The sequence below is a fragment of the Hyperolius riggenbachi genome, chromosome 2, assembly GCF_040937935.1.
Source record: "Hyperolius riggenbachi isolate aHypRig1 chromosome 2, aHypRig1.pri, whole genome shotgun sequence".
NCBI classification, from domain to species: Eukaryota; Metazoa; Chordata; class Amphibia; order Anura; family Hyperoliidae; genus Hyperolius; species Hyperolius riggenbachi.
Genome location: NC_090647.1, coordinates 22369069 through 22384456, shown reverse-complemented (window position 1 = coordinate 22384456; position 15388 = coordinate 22369069). Strand labels below are relative to the sequence as shown.

The 15388-nt window shown below is 47.4% G+C and overlaps 1 protein-coding gene across 1 annotated transcript in view; it reads left to right on the top strand.

Annotated features, from left to right (window-relative positions):
* The window catches only part of CLPB (ClpB family mitochondrial disaggregase), a 178032-nt gene that overhangs the window by 38974 nt on the left and 123670 nt on the right, over window positions 1-15388 (top strand). The window lies entirely within an intron of this gene.

Here is a 15388-nt window from a genome sequence, read left to right as displayed (position 1 = left end):
GGACGTGGGAAGCCCTCTGGAGGGTGCGGAGGACGTGGGAAGCCCTCTGGAGGGTGCGGAGGACGTGGGAAGCCCTCTGGAGGGTGCGGAGGACGTGGGAAGCCTCTGGAGGGTGCGGAGGACGTGGGAAGCCTCTGGAGGGTGCGGAGGACGTGGGAAGCCTCTGGAGGGTGCGGAGGACGTGGGAAGCCTCTGGAGGGTGCTGAGGACGTGGGAAGCCTCTGGAGGGTGCTGAGGACGTGGGAAGCCTCTGGAGGGTGCTGAGGACGTGGGAAGCCTCTGGAGGGTGCTGAGGACGTGGGAAGCCTCTGGAGGGTGCTGAGGACGTGGGAAGCCTCTGTAGGATCAGGAGGACGTGGGAAGCCCTCTGGAGGGTGCGGAGGACGTGGGAAGCCTCTGGAGGGTGCGGAGGAAGGGGGAAGCCTCTGGAGGGTGCTGAGGACGTGGGAAGCCTCTGGAGGGTGCTGAGGACGTGGGAAGCCTCTGGAGGGTGCTGAGGACGTGGGAAGCCTCTGGAGGGTGCTGAGGACGTGGGAAGCCTCTGGAGGGTGCTGAGGACGTGGGAAGCCTCTGGAGGGTGCTGAGGACGTGGGAAGCCTCTAGAGGGTCCGGAGGACGTGGGAAGCCTCTAGAGGGTCCGGAGGACGTGGGAAGCCTCTAGAGGGTCCGGAGGACGTGGGAAGCCTCTGGAGGATCCGGAGGACGTGGGGAACCACTAGAGGTCTACACAGCCCTGTTTTGACCTGTGGACCTGACCTGTGTGGCACACCTGAACCAATCTAAAATGTTTGCATGTTTGCATTTTTACCTACGCACGCCTGGGTTCCCTCGGTCCAGGGTCTCTTCTCTTGGCACTTGTCCCGAAGTGCTCTCGTGTGTATAGCGAGCACCTGATCTGGCCAAGCGTGGTTCTCTTTTGTGCATGCTTATAGAAAACAAGCTTGAGAACAGAAGCTTGCTATCTCTGAGCATGTGCAGTAGAGCGCTTGTCTATACCTACGTCACAGGAGCTCGTCTATGGACCTGGGTGACCAGGCATGGAGTCAGAGGATCCACTAGCAGGGGAGGGGGTGGCGTGGTACCCAGGTGGAAACAGACACCTCTCCAAACGTGTTCATAGGTAAGAATATAAACCATTATATGTGGTGTACAACTTCTTAGATCAGTTCAGGAGTGCTCCGAAGATGGCACATATATCACATGCCTTTAAAATCTGCTCTAAAGTGGTATGAAACTCAAATTTCATCTATGGCATGCGTGTCAAAATCCAGCCCGCAGGCCAAATCTGGCCCTCAGAGCTATCAAATGTGGCTCCCAATTAGTTTCCTTAGTTTGCATTATGTTTGTCCCCCTCCAGGAAAGCTATTTTGGAGGTGAATCCCTACATCACCAGGGAAGCCATATGGTAGAGAGAGGGGAAAACACTAGACACCAGGGAACTGTGTAGGGGAGGGAGGGGGAGCCATTAGACACCAGGGAACTAAGAGGGAGGGGGGCCACTAAACACCAGGGGATTGTAAAGGGAAGGGGGGAGAGCCACTAGACACCAGGGAACTGTGTAGGGGAGGGGGAGAGCCACTAGACACCAGGGAACTGAATAGGGGAGGGGGAGAGCCACTAGACACCAGGGAACTGTATAGGGAGGGAGGTGGCCACTAGACACCAGGGAACTGTATAGGGAGGGAGGTGGCCACTAGACACCTGGGAACTGTATAGGGACAGAGGTGGCCACTAGACATTGAGGTTTGCCTGCGACTTGGTCACAGTGTTCAATTTTGGCACCAATTTGTATTTGAGTTTGACACCCCTGATCTATGGTCTAAAGTGGCTGGATGGTGTAATGGTTAAGGGCTCTGCCGCTGACACAGGAGACCAGGGTTCGAATCTCGGCTCTGCCTGCTCAGTAAGCCAGCACCTATTCAGTAGGAGACCTTAGGCAAGTCTCCCTAACACTGCTAATGCCTATAGAGCACATCCTAGTGGCTGCAGCTCTGGTGCTTTGAGTCCGCCAGGAGAAAAGCGCGATATAAATGTTATTTGTCTTGTCTTTGTCTAAAGCAGGGGTCCTCAAATATTTTGGATCGAGGGCTGGGTCAACGTACTTCAGACTGCCGGGGCCCAGAGTACCGTATATACTCGCACACAAGCCGAATTTTTGACCCCCAAAAAGGGGGTCAAAAGTTGGGGGGTCGGCTTGTATGCGAGTCTTCCCTGGTGGTCTAGTGGTGGGTGGTCCGCGCCCCGCTCCCCCCCACTCTCCGCTCCCCCCGCAGCCGCCGCTGCTATTACCTGCTTAGGCAGCGGCCGCTTCCTAATCCGCGTTCCCCTTATGAACTTTCAGAGTGTATCACAGCAGCACGCCCAGCGCTGCTGCTGTGACGATGCAGGGGGCAGGAAAGAGCGGTTCCCCTGGTAACGGCGATACAGATCGCCGCTATAGGGAGCCGCGCTCTTTCCTGCACTCTGCATCGTCAAAGCAGCAGCGCTGGGCGTGCTGCTGTGATACACTCTGAAAGTTCATAAGGGGAACGCGGATTAGGAAGCGGCCGCTGCCTAAGCAGGTAATAGCAGCGGCGGCCGCGGGGGGAGCACTACCTACCTATGCTGGGCACTATACTGGCTAAACTGGGCACTATACTGGCCATACTGGGGCACTATACTGGCTATACTGGGGCACTATACTGGCTATACTGGGGCACTATACTGGCTATACTGGGGCACTATACTGGCTAAACTGGGCACTATACTGGCCATACTGGGGCACTATACTGGCTAAACTGGGCACTATACTGGCCATACTGGGGCACTATACTGGCTAAACTGGGCACTATACTGGCTAAACTGGGCACTATACTGGCTAAACTGGGCACTTTACTAGCCATACTGGGGCACTATACTAGCTAAACTGGACACTATACTAGCTATACTGAGGCGCTACCTACCCATACTGGGCGCTATACTGGGCACTATACTGGCTAAACTGGGCACTATACTAGCCATACTGGGGCACTATACTAGCTAAACTGGACACTATACTAGCTATACTGAGGTGCTACCTACCCATACTGGGCGCTATACTGGGCACTATACTGGCTAAACTGGGCACTATACTAGCCATACTGGGGCACTATACTAGCCATACTGGGGCACTATACTAGCTAAACTGGGCACTATACTAGCTAAACTGAGGCACTACCTACCCATACTGGGCGCTATACTGGGCACTATACTGGCTATACTGGGCACTATACTGGACACTACCTACCTATACTGGGCACTATACTAGCTATACTGGGACACACTGGGGGGGCTGCACCAATCCAGCATTTCCTACCCCCGGCTTATATGGGGGTCAATCATTTTTCCCTGGTTTTTCAGGGAAAAGTTGGGGGGTCGGCTTATATGCGGGTCGGCTTATATGCGAGTATATACGGTATACATAAATTGATGTAGAAGTCTTTGCGGGCCAGACAGTGAAGCATACCCAGGTGACAACCTGCAGTGCACAGCAGTGTCACCTGATGTGGAATTTGATTGGAAGCCAGCGAATGACTGCTTTCTGGCTTCCATGTGGATGGGTGGTGCCAGAATTGCTATTTTATATGCGTACCAACAATATTTAAAGATGTAGCTGACCGCATCTATAAGTAATAGAAATTGTGTGTGGGGGCCGGTAAAAAAGGCTCAGGGGGCCACATTCGGCCCGCGGGCCTTAGTTTGAGGACCACTGGTCTAAAACATCAATCGATCGCAACAGTCGGATCAAATGCTCGATTGTTTTGGAAATTGGACTGCTTAGGGGCATCTTTTGATTACCCCTGGTGGTCCCAGGGACAGGGAATGAAGGGTGATGAAATATGTTCTTGGGAGAGTTCCAATTGTTCTGCAGTTTCTAAACCAAGGAAAAAAAATGATGTGTCCATTTCATCTCAGGACAGGAAATGAGGAATTCTTCTGGATGTACAGGTAGTCCCCACTTAATGAACGAGATAGGGACTGTAGGTTCGTTCTTAACCTGAATCTGTTCTTAAGTTGGAATGTTGTGCCATCTCTGTCCCCTGTACCTCCTCTGTGCCCCCCTGAGCCTCCAGGCCCCCCTCTGTGTCACCTCTGCCCTCTGTGCCTGCTTATACAAGTTTAAAAGCTATTTTTTTTTTTTTTTTTCTCAAAAACTACAATTCCAATTTTTGAAAAAAATGTTTGACTTGTTCCCATGGAAATACAAAATCCATGCCATTCGTAAGTCGGGGACTACCTGTACTGTATACACACTACAGTCAGAGGATGAAAGTACTGTATTGTAACTGGTGTTGAGCGCGAATTTCACATAATCGTAATTTTGCATCTCAATTTCACAATTATGATGAGAAACCTTAATGCAAACTGTACGTCAAATGTGTAATAAATGTATCTCATTGCCTAATTATTATTTTTATTATTATTTAGTATTTATGTGGCACCAACATCTTCTGCAGCACTGTACAGAGCACATACAGTAGTCATGTCACTGACTGTCCTCAGAGGAGCTCACAGTCTAATCCTGCCAGGGTCATAGGTCTATGTATGTATGTATGCGCTTTGAGTACTATGGGAGAAAAGCGCTTTACAAATGTTATTGTATTGTATTGTAGTGTATGTATCGTAGTCCAGAGTCAATTTAGGCATTTATGTTCCTTAATTTCACATTTTACGCGTAATTATGTGAAAATGCAAAATGTGATTCTTTGGGACTGAGTCCCCAAAAAATTTGAAAAGATCCTGCAGTTTTTGAGAAAATTTATTCTAAAAAAATCAAAGAAAAATGTTTTTTGTTTTTGTTTTTTTTTTAACACTTCCCTGTATAAAATAAGCGTAATGACTTGAAACTCTGTAACATATTACAATGTACGGCATGAAAATGTAATTTTACTGAGTTTAAAGAGGAACTCCAGTGAAAATAATGTAATAAAAAAAGTGCTTCATTTTTACAATAATTATGTATAAATGATTCAGTGTTTGCCCATTGTAAAATCTTTTAAATCCCTGATGTACATTCTGACATTTATCACATGGTGACATTTTTACTGCTGACAAATGATTTAGCTGCTGCTTGCTGTTTTGGCAGTTGGAAACCGCTGTAAACAGCTATTTCCCACAATGCAACAGGGTTCACAGACAGGAAACTGCCAAGAGTATGTACTCAGTTTCTTGTGGGAGGGGTTTCACCACAATATCAGCCATACAGCGCCCCCTGATGGTCTGTTTGTGAAAAGGAATAGATTTCTCATGTAAAAGGGGGTATCAGCTACTGGAGTTTCTCTGAGTTTCTCTTTAAAAAACATTTTTCTTTTGGATTTTCTAAAATCTCTTTTCTCAAACTGCAAGGTCTTTTTGAAAAAAAAAGTTTTCGCTTGTTCTCACTTTTCCTCCATCCATTCTGGCGTGCGCAAATATTTTTCCGGGTTTTTTTAACCAAACTACATGAAATGAATTTTGTAATCATAATTGCAAAAATTTATGCAAACTTTCTCGTAAGCGAATTTGACGTATTATGATCCTCCCTAAGTGTAAGATCTTTTGCACAGAATTTAAAACAAAAATACTTTTTAGCTGTAAAACTTCAGATTCGGGTCACCTCCTTATTGGCCGTGTATTATTCCGTGATGCAGCTGAGTGTCAGCTCTTGGGCCCCGTTGGCGGCGTCCTCATTGTTCTTGCGCAGAAGCGTCTGTCAGCCACCCCCCCCCCCCCCCCTTCTCTCCCAACCATCATGCACATATTTCTGTTTCATAAAAGCATGGAAACAGCGGCATCAGGAAAAATATATTACAGACATTTGCGAGGCCGGTAGCGAGCTGAAATTTGCCAGGCGTCCCGGTGATGGATGGGCGGCGAGGCTTCCCCTGACGCTTTATCGAGTTTACCATCATAATGTCCCGCTCCGGTATTTCTTACGGATGATGGCTGAGCTGTCATGTCGGGCAGGAGGAGGAGGAGGAGGGGGGCGACGGGGAAAACAGAGACACACACGCCCAATAATAATAAGACTATAATCTCTTTACTGCTCTCCTGCCTAGTATCCCAGATTCATCTTCCCTGACATACAGCAGTCATCCGGCACTCCAGTCCCCAACCCTGTCTGTTAACCCTTCACCACGGCGTCACCCTGCCGTCTGTTAACCCTTAACCACAGCGTCACCCTGCCGTCTGTTAACCCTTCACCATGGCGTCACCCTGCTGTCTGTTAACCCTTCACCATGGCGTCACCCTGCCGTCTGTTAACCCTTCACCACAGCGTCACCCTGCTGTCTGTTAACCCTTCACCACAGCGTCACCCAGCCGTCTGTTAACCCTTCACCACGGCGTCACCCTGCCGTCTGTTAATCCTTCGCCACGGCGTCACCCTGCCGTCTGTTAATCCTTCGCCACGACGTCACCCTGCCGTCTGTTAACCCTTCACTACAGCGTCACCCTGCCGTCTGTTAATCCTTCGCCACGGCGTCACCCTGCCGTCTGTTAACCCTTTGCCACGGCGTCACCCTGCCGTCTGTTAATCTTTCGCCACGGCGTCACCCTGCCGTCTGTTAATCCTTCGCCACGGCGTCACCCCGCCGTCTGTTAACCCTTCACCACAGCGTCACCCTGCCGTCTGTTAACCCTTTGCCACAGCGTCACCCTGCCGTCTGTTAACCCTTCACCACAGCGTCACCCTGCCGTCTGTTAACCCTTCACCACAGCGTCACCCTGCCGTCTGTTAACCCTTCACCACAGCGTCACCCTGCCGTCTGTTAACCCTTCGCTGCGGCATCACCCTGCCGTCTGTTAACCTTTCGCCGCGGCGTCACCTGGCGTCGCCCAGGGCGGGACTCGTGTCTGCCGGGAACAATCGCTACCTCTATCTATGTTCTGCAAAGTTCTCGAACATCTGTACTACTCCCACCTCTCAGCAATTACAAATAATTCATAGTGACATATAGCTGAATGCAGTAAATCATTCAGGACACCCACTTCTATGGTAATTCTCCTGGTTTCAGCATCAGGAACACATCCTATATCTATGTATTGCTGCATATTCGTATGTAACCCCGCCCCCCCATGATGTCACTGCCTAGACCAGGAGTACTCAAACTGAGTAGCACGGCACCCTTATGCTCCTTGATCACCTCTCAGGGGTCCCTCAGCATTCATCCCCATCCTTGGTGCATTGCCATCCAATAATGCAACCGCACATTGAGATACAATGCGGCTGCATTATCCGCCAGTTAAACTTAAAGGACACCAGAGATGAACGCTTTGTCACAAAATAAAAAATCCCCCGATAGATTTTACAAAGTAAATACTATACCTGGTATTTTCGCCGCTCTGGTGTGCTGGGTTTTTTTGTGGTTTTTTTTTTTTTTTACTAAAACTCCATGCAAAACACAGTTCATCAGAAAAGCATATTGTTTGGTAGGCTGTGTGCAAAATGAAATAAATATAGATAGAAAAAAGGTTTTTCAATATACCCTACAGGGACGTAGATATTCGTCTATTGCCGCCACGTACTCCCGCGCGTGTTCTCGCCGCCAGTTGTTAGAGGGGAGATGAATGAATGGGAATGCAGCTCCCATTTATTAATCTAAGTCCCCATGTCAATGATCGCTGGCATCAATGTGATGCTGCGGTCAATGTGAAAACGAGAGTAGCACTTCCGCATGTTACTTCCTGTTAGCGTAACTACTTACCTGGGGCTTCTACCGGCCCTCTGCAGACATCCTGTATCCGTGCCACTCCTCAAGGATCCTCCGATGGCCGCCGCGGCTCACTTTTACTTCTGACGTCTTACAAGTCGCTAGCTACTGCGCCTGCGGGGCCATGGCCACACGTGTCCTCCCTCTTGTCGCCGGGAATGTCCTGCACAGGTGCAGTACGTGGCTTACTCAGTCGTAGGCGCAGTTGCCGTCGACTTGTAAGATGTCAGACGTGAAAGTGACCCGCGGCGGGGGACAGAAGGATCCCTGAGAACCGGCACAGACACAGGACGGCTGCATGGGACCGGTAGAAGCAACAAGTTAAAGAGGAACTTCAGCCTAAACAAACATACTGTCATTAAGTTACATTAGATATGTTAATTAAAATTGGTAATATAATCTCTTACCCACCCTGTTTTAAAAGAACAGGCAAATGATTTCATGATGGCAGCCATCTTTTTGGTTGAAAGGAGGTGACAGGGAGCATGAGACACAGTTCCAACTGTCCTGTGTCCTGAGCACCTCTCCCAGTTGCTAGGTAATGTGAACAACAACATAGGAAATCCCATTATGCTTTGCACAGCATCAGGGGAAAAAAGCCCAGGCTTTTTTTTCTTTGATGGGTGGAGCTTAGTTAAAAATGCAGCTAAAAATGATGCTTTGGTAAGAAAAACAAAGTTGTGATGCTGTGAAACTGTTAAAGAAACACCAAGCCTTTTCAGTTCTGCTGAGTAGATTTTTAGTCCGGAGGTTCACTTTAAGTGAAACTGTAAAAAAAAAAAAAAAAAAAAAAAAAATCATCCAATTTGATATTAACTTCCATGATCACTACGTCATCCAAAGCTAAGCATTCCTTGTATAAGCAACTCTGCGTTATTACATCACTGTTGGACTGGTTTACTTTCAAATAAGGGGTGTCTCTAATTTTTTGGCCGCTCGGTGTATATATTCATACACGTGCCCCCTGCGGCTCCCCAGCAGGTGTGTGCCTGACTTTTCACAATGACCAGCAGTGTGTTACGCGCTGACACTGCTCATCATTGATCAGTTCCTGCGGAGTGTCCGCTGGCCCGGCCCTCATTTCCTGCCGGTGACTTCAGCTGTGATCCTGCTAATTATCTGCTCTGTAGACGCATATAACCAGCTGATAGAGCCGTCTCGGGGGCTATCCCTGCTGCAGCGTGACTGAGACCACCCTGTATACACATCGGCCCTTATTCTATTCACTTTTCCCCTAAAGATGGCCATACACTTATAGATTTGCAGCAGATTCAACCATCAGATGGATTCCTGTCAGATGCCTGTCATGTCAAATCTGGCAGTCTTCCAGACACAGGGCGACAAGTCCGACAGGGGAAGATACATTGATTTATTACAGAGACGGTGATAGTGAAAAGTGCTGCAGTAAGCCAGAGCACATTAGAACAGGTTTAGGAACTTGTAGGATTGTAGAAAAAAGGATGACATTTTTGTTACAGAGTCTCTTAAAGAGGCCCATACACTGGTCAATTTCAGACATCAATTGATCAATCGATTCCATAGAATCGATCAGAAATAGATTCTTTCAAATCTATGGATCGATCAATTTGTGGCCGATTTGGTCTGACAGGATGGATAATCTAGGTCGATCGGCTGCTGGCAGCAGATCTATTGCCCATAGAGTTGCATTGGATCTAATGGTCCTATAATGCATTTAGATCGATTTTCTAATAGATTTCATTCTGAAATCTGTTCCTAGTGTGTGGCACACATCAGATAGTCTGGAAGGCTGCCAACTCTTCCGTGCTGATCTGTTATGCAAACCCCTCTCCAGGCCCCTCTATGCACACTCCAGTGTGTGTGTTATTTACATAAGCCAGCAGCGTCTCTGCTCTCTTATCAGTGATAGAAGAGAGCTGGATAAAAATCCTCCTCTGTTAGGCTGTGAAAGGAGCTGGGCTGACACAGAGGAATTACAAACACAGGAAGAAACGATCAGCCTCACAACCTGTCACTAGTATTCAGTGGGTGAGAGCTGAAGGGGACAGAAGGTAGCACACAAATGATCTCTAGAGATACAAAAGGAAGGGTGTATACAGCCTGCTTGTGTATGGATGTATTTTCTATGTGTGGACATATTGTACATTAATCTACTTCCTGTTTTGGTGGCCATTTTGTTTGTTTATAAACAAACTTTTTAAAACTGTTTTTAACCACTTTTAATGCGGCGAAATTGTGACAGAGGGGAATAGGAGATGTCCCCTAACGCACTGGTATGTTTACTTTTGTGCGATTTTAACAATACAGATTCTCTTTAGGTTTTCTCCTAGGTGGTATTTTCACACCTTTATCAATAAAATGCCATCTAAGCCAGGGACAGTTAGTGGCAACAGTATACTATGTACAGCGCTGCGGAAGATGTTGGCGCTATATAAATACTAATAATAACAATAATAAGCCACCAGAGAACCAGAAAATACTCAGAATGATGTTTACAGAAATTTTCCACCTTCTTTTTGGTTCTTTTTCAATTGCAGAGTGCTGACAAGTTATGAAACATCTCCTAGGAGAAAACTGAGGAAAATTTTGAGTTGAATAAGGGCCATTGACACCAGTTCACTTAAAGAGAACCATAGATGAAGCACCCTCATGTATTTTACCTTATAAATCAGTGGGAACATGACAGTAAACACCTAATCTGCTCTTTGTTTCATTGTTCTCTGTTTAATCTGACTGTTATCACCTCTGATAAGAATCCCAGACTGAGCACTCAGTCTGGCTTTGCTACAGAATGATTATAGCGGAGTCTGTCTTCTCTGGTGTCTTTTCAAGCCCAAGCCTGCCCCCTTGTGGCTCTGCTATAATTACTCAGCTATAATTATTCCCAGCAAAGCCAGACTGAATGCTCAGTCCAGGATTCTTATCACAGCTGATAACAGACACTTTTAGCAGTTAGCATGAAACAGAGAGCAGGGTAGGTGTTTTCTCTAATGTTCCTACTGATATATATGGTAAATTACATGAGGGTGCTTCGTCTCTGGTTCACTTTAAAGGGATTGTCCGGCAAAAAAAAAAGTATTTCACTTACCTGGGGCTTCTACCAGCCCGATGCAGCCATCCTGTGCCCTCATAGTCACTCACTGCTGCTCCAGTCCCCCGCCGCCAGCTAGTTTAGTTTTTGCCGACCTCTGGGGTTGGCGGGCCGCATTGCTGAAAACTCCAGTCTAGTACAGCGCAGAGAGGCAAGCAGGTGAAAGAGGACTACATACACTGTGCATTGCTACTCTCCTGACAGTTAACTTATAGTTCTGGCTGGGAACCGCAGCAGAGACAGGCGCACTTAATTGGTAGTTTCTGCATTTCATAAGTAAGGTCATTGCTGCATTTCATATGTGGGGGTAATTGCTGCATTTTAAATGTAGCGTGGCCTTTAATGTATGAGTTTTTTTTTTTTTTTTGTCTTCTTAACTAAAACCACAGTTTTCAGGATAATATGCTATGTTGGCGCACTGTGATAACCAGGTGGATTTCGGGTCACAGTTTCGGCACTCGGCCTCTAAAAGTTTCGCCATCACTGGCTTAGGGTATATAAGAGAATCGGAGAGGAACCCTGTGCAAAACGTAATACAAGTTGTTTTCTTGTGTTTTTCTGCATAAAGCTGCTTGAACAAGGGTTAACACGACCACACTGGGTGGATGACAGAAGCTTAACAACCTCTTGCCTCAGTAAGCATGAGCCGGCAGTTTTTAGAAATCATTTTTTAGGCTGGCTGATGCCGATTGTATCCAGTTTTACCACCTTGATGTTGTATGAGAGCCTGTTCTTAGTACTGTATGCTCAGAATCTATTAGCCCTCATACTACATGGAAATGATAAAATTGGACAGTCGTTGACCAATCCAAATTGGATGTGTGTACGCACGCACCCTTACGCTGCCCATTAACTGTTCATTTTTTTCATCAGATGCAATCTTTCACGATCATAAGTAATTGAAAGGTTATCGATTGTTCCCATAAACGGGTCAATTAGGGAATTTTCTCTCTTCAGATATGCTCATAAAATGTAACTTTCGGATCAATTAAATTTTCTGTTTCAATCGACCTTTGAATTGTCTTACATTTTCGCTACACACTACACAGTTTTCTGTACAATTAGATTGTTAAAAGAGCGTTGAAAAATCATATCTGATGAAAAAATTTTACCATTAATGGGCACCTTTTTAGTCTGTGAAAAAATGGTTTCTGTGCTCTGAATCTCCATCTGAAGGGAAACGCTGTACTCTTGCTTGGTGGGTCTAAAGACTGATACACACTTTCAATTTTGATTGGCCAATGATTCGCCAATTTTACTGCCTTCATGTAGTATGATGTCCAACAGATATGAATACTCTAGATTGTGCAGGTAAACATCATATTACATGAAGGTGGTAAAATTGATCAGTGATTGGCCAATCAAAATTGAAGGCTTGTACTACCGTGCATGCCTGTTGCGCTCATGTGGCCAGGAGCGTTCTGCTCCTGCTTAGTAATACTGACCTGGCGCAAAACACTCCCACGACGGGAGCGGCGCAAGGAGCATGGAGCACGACTGACAGTACCGGGACGGCCCAGAGAGATGGTGAAGGAGCCCGCGCTTGTGAACGGGGCTGGAGGAAGCTCCAGGAAAGTATGTTTTTCATTTATTCGTATCTGATTTCATTTAAGTTAAAGCAGCAGGAACAGACATACTATCCCAGGAAAAAAACACATAGAAGGACATAAATACATGTATTGTACTGCCCATATTTTAATTTCGGTGAATTTTATACAGTAAATAAAGAGAAAACCGTTCCAGGCATTTTCCATCTTTACTGACTCTGACTGAAGCAATCCTTATCCTCCCTTTCTTCTGGAAACTGCACTGTCACATCTAGCTTGCTTTGTAAACACATGTGAGCACAGCATAGATCATATTTCAGTAGCTTCTGCAGAGGTGAGGTGTATTTCCCTTCCCAGCCTCCTGTCACACTGAGCTTCCCTCAGCCAATCAGTGAGGAGCAGGAAAGTGGGAGGGGAGAGAACAAGCTTCCCTCTCCCCGGCAATGTATCAGAACTGAGCCAGGCTGACTGAGAGAAGATTCATTGCAGCAGAAAAATGTATGATTATATTGGAATGCTTGCAATGCAGACAGCATGTAGACTACATAATAAACACAGAGCAGTGGGTAAATGGAATTTCATTTTTTAGCTGACAATCCTGCTTTAAGGGAAACTCAGTCAGTTATGCATGCCAGTTAGGTATATAAATTATTGCAATTGATTATTGACTATTGTTTTTCCCTTGCTTTGTGTATCCTGTGAACGACAGGTAGACTGCCAACTTTCCTCTGACATGCCGGGTGTCATGCAGTTTTATCTGAGCAATTGGGGTGCTAGGGGTTATTTTGGGATACTTTGTCCCTTTCAGTACCAATACTGCTATGCCTCTGATGCTTCATATCCCGAGATATAATGGAGTCAGGAGTGCTTGTGATGTTTCATCTCCTGAGGTTTCTTTGTCTTGTCACTGTCCTTTATACATGATCGGTGTGTTGTACGTATGACGGGTGACACGTGAGTTATGAAGGGAGTGTTTGACCTCACAGGGGTCAGAGGTCAAGCAGCCTCCAGGCAGAGGAGAGAATGGATTCTCGCACTGCTAATCGAGGGTTAATGTTCAGTACATGAGACTGTCTCTGCCATCATTGTTCATGTATCTCTCTTCTCGTGTCGGGCCGCCCATTATCTCCTGACAGTCCTGGACTCCTAACATGCAGCTCCGCCCATTATCTCCTGACACTCCCGGACTCCTGATGTGCAGCTCCGCCCATTATCTCCTGACATTCCCGGACTCCTGATGTTCAGCCCCGCCCATTATCTCCTGACAGTCCCGGACTCCTGACATGCAGCTCCGCCCATTATCTCCTGACACTCCCGGACTCCTGATGTGCAGCTCCGCCCATTATCTCCTGACAGTCCCGGACTCCTGACATGCAGCTCCGCCCATTATCTCCTGACAGTCCTGGACTCCTGATGTTCAGCCCCGCCCATTATCTCCTGACAGTCCCTGACTCCTGACATGCAGCTCCGCCCATTATCTCCTGACATGCAGCTCCGCCCATTATCTCCTGACAGTCCCGGACTCCTGACATGCAGCTCCGCCCATTATCTCCTGACAGTCCCGGACTCCTGACATGCAGCTCCGCCCATTATCTCCTGACATGCAGCTCCGCCCATTATCTCCTGACAGTCCCGGACTCCTGACATGCAGCTCCGCCCATTATCTCCTGCCAGTCCTGGACCCCTGACATGCAGCTCCGCCCATTATCTCCTGACAGTCCCGGACTCCTGACATGCAGCTCCGCCCATTATCTCCTGACAGTCCCGGACTCCTGACATGCAGCTCCGCCCATTATCTCCTGACAGTCCCGGACTCCTGACATGCAGCTCCACCCATTATCTCCTGACACTCCCGGACTCCTGATGTGCAGCTCCGCCCATTATCTCCTGACATTCCCGGACTCCTGACATGCAGCTCCGCCCATTATCTCCTGACAGTCCCGGACTCCTGACATGCAGCTCCGCCCATTATCTCCTGACAGTCCCGGACTCCTGACATGCAGCTCCGCCCATTATCTCCTGACACTCCCGGACTCCTGATGTGCAGCTCCGCCCATTATCTCCTGACAGTCCTGGACTCCTGACATGCAGCTCCGCCCATTATCTCCTGACAGTCCCGGACTCCTGATGTTCAGCCCCGCCCATTATCTCCTGACAGTCCTGGACTCCTGACATGCAGCTCCGCCCATTATCTCCTGACAGTTCCAGATAACGTGCAGCCTTGTGGGGTGGTCAGAATATCCTCACCCTGGAGGGAGTGTGCACTCACATTTTATCTGTGGTTTACCCACATGCAATTTACTGAAGCTTTATACCCCCCTGATTCATGCACAGTTTTTATGTAAGTTTAATACTTTATTTACACCATGCATAAAATGGATTATAAGGACTATTGTCACTTTTGAAAATTAAAAAGAAGAGTAACTGCTGTGCCAGTTCATAGATCCTCATCTCATCCTCAGCAACCTTCACCTGCCTGCCCACTTACCCTTCCAGTCGGTTTCAGGTGTGGCTTTAGACTCTAGTAGGGAGGTGTGGCTTTACACTCTACTAGGGAGGTGTGGCTTTACACTCTACTAGGGAGGCGTGGCTTTACACTCTACTAGGGAGGTATGGCTTTACACTCTACTAGGGAGGGCGTGGCTTTACACTCTACTACTAGGGAGATGTGGCTTTACACTCTAGAAGGGAGGCAGACTCCAGGCGTGCATGGCTTCAGTTTAGACTTTAGATGGGCGGTGTGGTTTCAAACTCTAGTGGGGAGGTGGGACTTGGACAATTGGTGTGGAAAATGTCTCTGTTTACTTGCAATGACAATATTTAGATGCGATTTCCCTTTTACAGCAGCCTGTGGTCAATGAGATACTAATTGTGGCTTACATGCAAATGTAGAAATTGGACTATGCCAATCAGAATCATCAGGTTGGCTCAGTTTACAGCTGCATACAATTTGCATGAAATTTGCATGCAGCTGGAACTATCAGCCTATCGGTGAGCATCTGTGCACAGCAGGGGTTGTGTCTGCATTCAGTGCTTGATCAAGACCTGATGTAGAGATAAGA